The sequence below is a fragment of the Nicotiana sylvestris genome, chromosome 9 (assembly GCF_000393655.2).
Source record: "Nicotiana sylvestris chromosome 9, ASM39365v2, whole genome shotgun sequence".
NCBI classification, from domain to species: Eukaryota; Viridiplantae; Streptophyta; class Magnoliopsida; order Solanales; family Solanaceae; genus Nicotiana; species Nicotiana sylvestris.
The window spans coordinates 135,761,621-135,768,623 of NC_091065.1; the positions used below are offsets into that span (position 1 = coordinate 135,761,621).

A 7,003-nucleotide genomic window follows, 5' to 3' on the forward strand; every position below is an offset into this window, starting at 1 on the left:
ATAAATGATGGTTATTTTTCAATTATCAGTGAAAAAACGGGCTAGTCCATTGCTATTTTCAAAAATATATTGGTGAGGAAGCTAATAACATTGTCTTTAGGCTAAGATAAAATTTTGTCACTGTCAGGTCCATCCAGCCCACTGGCTGCCCTCAAAATCCCACCTCCTTATAAGCCCATTCTATGCCTTCCCTTCTTCATTCACCTCTTTCCTTCTATTCTCTCTTTCTCTCTCTCTAGTTTGTGGCACTTTTTATGGGTTTGAGAGAAAATATTGCAGTGCAGAAAGCAACACTGAAATCTCCACAAGGTTCCCAACTTATCTTTTCACTTATTCTGCCATTCACTTCGACCTATCTTTCCTTAATTTTACTCCAATTCCCAACCTTAATTTTCCTTTTCTCAACCAAAAACACACCGCTTTCTTTTTCTTCTTGTATAAATTTAACATTATTTTCTAGTTATTCATCATTATCACTTATTTATTTTTCGAATAGTATTAAAATTTAAAAGGTAATGACTTTTTCTTTTTCGGATGCAGGTTTCTTTAGAGCTTTTGGCGCGTATGAGTGGAGTAAATCCAGCAGCTTCAAGCCAAAGGCTGCAAAAACTGGATACTGTAAGCCTAATGGCATCTTTAGCTGATGGAAAGGTTAAGGGCCACCTTAGCCAGGTCTTTGTTTTAGTCATCTGCACCTGCAACTTCTTCATTCTCATTCTCATGATGGGAGTTGCTTCTTCGTCTTAATTTCGGTGCTATCTTATCTGAGCTTTCTCATCACCTCTTCTCGTTTTTTATTTTTCTTTTCTCCTTTTTCAATTTTTTGACTTGTTATTTTTTATTCCTTTACCTAGCCGAGTCTTCTTGACCTTGTAAGACCTTTTCTTGACCTTGTAAGACCCCGTGTTTTGTGTTATATTTTTGTGTTTTGTATTCTCACAAATCTTAGGTCATGACTTCTCGATGTAGGATTTGTTTACTGTCCGTCTTAGTTACCGCCCAACTCACGTTCTCCTTCCTTGTCTATCCCTCCTGAGCTATTCACACATATTCCTAAAGATCTGAATTCAAGAAGCATGATCCGAAGAAAGAGTACTACTATTTGCCATCAAGAGTGGTACTAATGCAAATTCATGTGATTATTTATATACCCTTTTGTTCCTATTTATGGGGGGTTATGAATGTGAATTTTGAATAAACATTGTACTAAATCCTATGTATGGATTGAAATCATTTATGGCCGGGAAATTACATATTCTAATGGTACGGCCATTTTTTTTCTCTATTCTTTTCAAGTTTTCTAGTTGCTTGGTAGTAGCTTTTTTATTTTTGATCTTATTCTTTTCATGACTGGTCACTTTACACACTTCCATCATCTCACCTTGTATTTTTTTCCGAACTTCTAAAATGAAAGTCGGATTTTGGATCTTTCTTTTTGAATTTAAAGAAAATATACCAGGCGAAAAATGTGCAGTGACGTTAGCCCATTTAATTTTGAAGATTGTTATATATTGAGGATAGAGTTACAGCCTCGTAGTTGCAACTTATCCTGTCAAAAATTTTCTCAAAGTTCAAACTTAAAATAAGTAAAAAAATAATCTCACAAAAGCTGTGCAATACATGTTATGTATCTCTAACATATAATATTTTACTTATATAAATAGTATATTTTTTCGACAAAAGGGGTCAGTTGACCACCCTAACCCAAGTGTGTCTTCCCCCTTGCCTACATGGATCACTTTAATACAATGTTTTAGTTTTACCACAACCTTCTCTCTTTTACCTTTGCTTCCCTTATTCAGAGTACATTCCACCCACCAAAAAAAATTAATAATAATAATAAAATAAAAATTGAGGAACAAAGTTATTGTGTATCCTTTCTGAATCTGTTACAAATTTATATTTGGTGTGGAAAAAATATTGGGAGGTTGTATTTGAGTATTGCCTACAAGGCCCACGCCCTTCTCTTTTTCCTTAGTTTATGGAAAGGGCTTCCTTTTAAGCAAGAATGAGCTCATGTCATTTATGAAGGGGGGGGGGGGAATAATTGTAACCATTTGGGGAAAAAATATCAGCTTTTTATACGTTAGAGTACTGGAAAAAGAAATCATTCACTCAGATAGACAAAACCCTCCCTTGTCTGCTAGCCTGTTTTTATATGATTTATGATTTACAATATAAAGACTCGTGGGTTGGACCAATGCAAGTTAAAAAGAAAAAAAAATTCACTTTTACTTGCAACCATTTTTAGTTGATTTATATGTATCCTGATTGATGATCTAACACCTAAACCCTCAAATTTATCATTTCGGCTTTCTCTCAACCTAAAATTAAACAACAAATTAAGAAATGCTTAATATTGTTGACATACGATAGGTCCATCTTGTTCACATAAAGCGTCACAAACATTTAATCATGTTCTCTAGCATGAGTAAGAATACTATGTAGCCATACAAAATAAGTAAGGCATGTTGTAAGAAGAACATGAATCAAAACAAGACCTAAAAAGACCTAAATTCAAGCATGGTAATCGTTGTAATATATACTACATATATACTATAAAAAGACCTAAAATACTATATACGCTCGTCACCTCGCATATACGTCACCCCAAATACGCAGCATGTAATATAGAAGTCCATTTTAGGAGACATTCCCTGAAGTCTAGGCTAATCAGGACACTTACCATATTCGAAGTAGGCTTCAACCTTTAAAATTGCTTTTTCTTTAATCTCGGCCTGCAAATGCCCAAAATCTAGCTAAAGAATAATCAACAAGGTTAAATAATGCTATAGGAATTAATCCTACGTGAAAAAGATTCCATCTTTATTAAAATCTCAAAAGTCATAAAATGTTAACCCGAGCCCATATGGTTAAAACACGATATCAAGACCAAATCTCGGTGACACATAACCTATCAAGTCCAAATGTGTAATTAGATTTCAAATCTGAGTCCATCGGTAATTAGTCATCTGTTATAAAGCTAACTGTGTAATTAGTTTTCTACTTTTAGATTAATTTCTTGACTCTAAAAGCAAAGTTTAGTCATCTGTTATAAAGCCTATGACTAAACATATGTGATTCGTAGAGAATTGTGAATAAATTGTCCAAAAAGGCAGAAAAAGTCAAGTCGGTAATAACGAAATTCAAGCACAAAATGATGATGTTCCACAAGTTGGTACTTTTTCCATATAGCTTGATAGTTTTCTATAGTCTTATACATAAATATATTCAAAGTTAGTGATGACTGAAGGAAAACACAAAATCTTGACTTTGAGTAAGTCTCATGATTTAGCTCATAACTTAAAATCAGCAATGTAGTTTATTCTGCCGGCAATGCGGGTCACTCTTTCCCCACTTATTTTTTACCTTTGGTAACATCTAACATGCCTTCCGTGTCTCTTTTCATTATTTAACCTTTCTTTCTTTTTCTCTCTCTTTTTAGGCAAAATACATACTTTACCTTATCCGCAAATCTCTCTTCCACACTTCTTAAATACGGAAATAATATTACACAACAAAACTTTTAAAGGTGTATCAATTACACACCACTTCGGTGTTTGACCACATCTGATCAAAGATTGCTCTTACACGCGCCAATCAGCATCTGACACGTGTCAAATCGAGGAAAAAAAAAGAAAAACTGAAAAAAAACTTCTGCAACTCCCTCCTTCCCCAAACCCCCTCTTCTCATCTTCTCAAAGAAAAAATAATATAGAAAAGAACCCCCCCTCCCCCTCTCTCCCCTCCCCTCTTCATCTTCCTAAACCCATCATCTTCTCCATCACCACCATACTACCACCAACCCTTCCACCACAAGAATCTTCTTCCATAACTATAGATTCAATTCTTTGCCGATTTTTAACAACATCCATCATAAAATCCTTATACAAATTTCAAATTCAAGCTCAAACCCAAAGCTTCAAACTTGTTAATGGTGTTTTTTGAATTTTATCAAAATTAATTACCTAAGTAAAGTTTTACTCATCAATAATCACGAATTCAAATTAATTTTTTAGGTCAGAACACCAAAATCAACAAGACCCGATTAAATTTGCAAGCTTTTTCAAAAAGTCAATAATGGTGATTTTTACAATACCCAATAGCTCCTATGTTCTTTTTTTTTTTCTTTCTTCTTAGTCATGGGGTTAGAGAGACTAAATATGAGGTGGTAGATAAAACTAGGATGGGATTGGGGACGAAGACGAACCGGGGGGGGTGGGGTGGAGAAGACACTGGGTTTTGGGGTTGGAGAAGAAGACATGAGTTATATTTTTTTTCTTTAATTTAAAGGAAATAGTTAAAAAAGGGAAATTTTTTAAAAAAAAAAAAATAATTTCAGGTGAATTTTTAGTTCACATGCGCCTCTTTTATGTGTAATACACGCGTGTGACACATGACAAAAAAGGTATGTAATTGACACATTTTTAAAAGTTTTGATGTATAATATTATTTCTGTATTTAACAAGTGTGCAAGAGGGATTTGAGTACAAGGTCGATGGGTAAAACATGTATTTTGCCTTTTTTTAAAGGAAACTTTTAGTCATAATCATTTCTTTTAAGACCTCTGCATAATATTACTCGTACAAGATTTGGCATCTCATTTCTCGGTCAAACTCATCGTAATGAGAATGAGTTCCGGAATATAATCCATCCATATGTCGGCTCTAATCGGCAACGTAACGCGTTTATAATTTATATTTATATATTTTTTATATCTACTTGTCTACCTATCTATCTATCTATTTATAAAAATATAAATATCAAAACATTAAATGTTTATCAACAAAAATATTCTTTTAATATTAACTAACTTTTAATCCCTTTAGAAGATTAATTATTTTTACAAAATATAATTTCACGTTGGATGGAATTGTAACTTAAGACTTGACCGAATATTAATTGGCATGGAGTTCTAACAATCAAGTTCCAACTCTCGATGTCCTACCTCGTATTGACCCGGTCGGTCATTTTGAATATTTTAGCCCCGTTTTCCCTATTTGATGTTATTTACCTCAAAAAATACGAGCAACAATTATATATGATTTGTGGTTTTAAAGATATGTGATTTATTCTAATACTAGTGACTATACAAGTAATATTAGATTTAAGTAAGAAGAATTGATGAACCAAACCAGTGTTGTTAGGGCAATAAGGACCTCGAGCTCGACTATCTCGGGGGCCTCGAGGTGAGTTAAGAGCAATAAAGTATGAACAATAAAGTAAAAATAATAAAGCTGAAGAACAATTGTGAAGCACAGTAAACAAGAAAAGCATAGTAGAATGTTCTATTACAGTGAATGAGATGATCTTTACAAATGATTGGGGCCCCCTTTTATAGAAGGGGAAAACCCTAATATGGTGCATTTTCAATTATGGTAAAGAATTCTATTGATACAACTATATAACAACCTAGTACGGACTCGTACTATTTCGTACAAATCTTATCCCTTAATTTATGCTCTGATCCACGTGTCCTTGATAAATTCTCGTTCTTTTTTTAGTGTCATCGAAATTATATTGTCCTCGAGACAGATCATGATGGGTCTCGGATTTGCTTCTCGAGGTGCGCACATCCCGGCCGGGCTCGATTTTTACTTTGAGCTTTCGAACTCGAGCTCGGGGTATGATCACGTCTTCGAAATTGAGCTCTCCGATTTAGACAGTACACAGATAGTCCCCGCGTTTCTTAGAATGAAATGATATGAAACGATTTGAATTCGCAAAGTCCTTTATTATGGCATCACTCTTTTGACGTAAGCATTGAAATGACCGAAGCGTCTCGTCGGTTCTCTTCCCCAAAAGCATTAAATGCACATCAGAGCCGGTCGGCCATCAATATTAATGAACTGTCACTGCCTTCCTCTATATATACTTGTTTTCTTTTCTCATTAAGAACTTTTCCACCTTGCAACACCTATTTTCCTCTATGCGTTTCCTTTTCACCACCTGTTCCTCCGTCATATTAGCTCAAAACCTCGCTGGTTTATTCATTTCTTCCTTCTTTTTCTAAAGAACCAATGGCAAAAAATTGCAAGTCTGTTCCTTAGAAAGAAGGAACCTCCACTTCTACTCCCCGTTCGGCCGGTGGTAAACCGACAACGCTTTATGAGATCGTACCGAGCAATTTTTCCTTGAAAAATGACTTTATAGTCGAGACCTCTCCCGATGTCCCCGGTCGTCGAGAGCATGCATCGAGATACATAAGGTCAATTGAGAAAAAACACCTCGATGCTATGAGGAAAATAGTGTAAATGGGAAGAGAAGGTCGTTCTACAAATGCCTTCTCTTGAGGAGGACATCACAACTTACGTAGAGGGGTTCTTGAGTGTGTATACATACCCCTTTACGTTGGGTCCCCTCGACCCGCTCGTTCTTGAATTCTGCCGAAGATATCAAGTCACCCTAGGCCAGATTCATCCGTCCTTTTGGCGGATCGTAATAATGATGAGGTTCTTCATTTAAAAGGTCGGGCTCGAGTTCACCCTTAGCCACATCATCCGATTATATCAACAACAGCATTTTCGAGGTTTAATCAAACTCCAACGTCGATCAACCAAGTCTATCTTTGCCAGTAACGACGAAGATAAGGATCGAGGTTGGAAGAGCTGGTTCATCAGGGTGAGGACCGTCGATGTTATTCCCAAGGAGTTCTTGCCGTTCCCCGAGAAATGGAACTTCGAACGTGAGTGGAATTCTTTGCTTTAGTTCTTTTTCATAAAATTTTGCTAAACTTTGCATAATTATTCCTTTCCCTTTTTCGCAGCGGTCCTGTAGATGCCTAATACGGTGCTCGACCTTGAGGACTAGGTTCACAAACTAGTTGCTACTTCATTATATAACAAACACAAGTGGCAGGACTTGTCGAAGGGCAAGTAGGAAGCGAAACACCACGGTATGCGTCATAATGTTTCTTTCCTTATTAAGAAACTCTTTCTTCATGTGGCATGATTCCTCTATTGCAGTTATTGGTGAGTTCTTCGAGATGAGGCCGCCCCCTCCC

At 35.8% G+C, this 7,003-nt stretch overlaps 1 long non-coding RNA gene across 1 annotated transcript; it reads left to right on the forward strand.

Moving 5' to 3' along the window:
• Positions 1-203: 203 nt before the first annotated feature.
• Positions 204-1,283, forward strand: LOC104219961 (uncharacterized). Its single transcript, XR_709408.2, has 2 exons — positions 204-309; positions 541-1,283. It is a non-coding gene; the product is annotated as an uncharacterized lncRNA (long non-coding RNA).
• Positions 1,284-7,003: the final 5,720 nt, after the last annotated feature.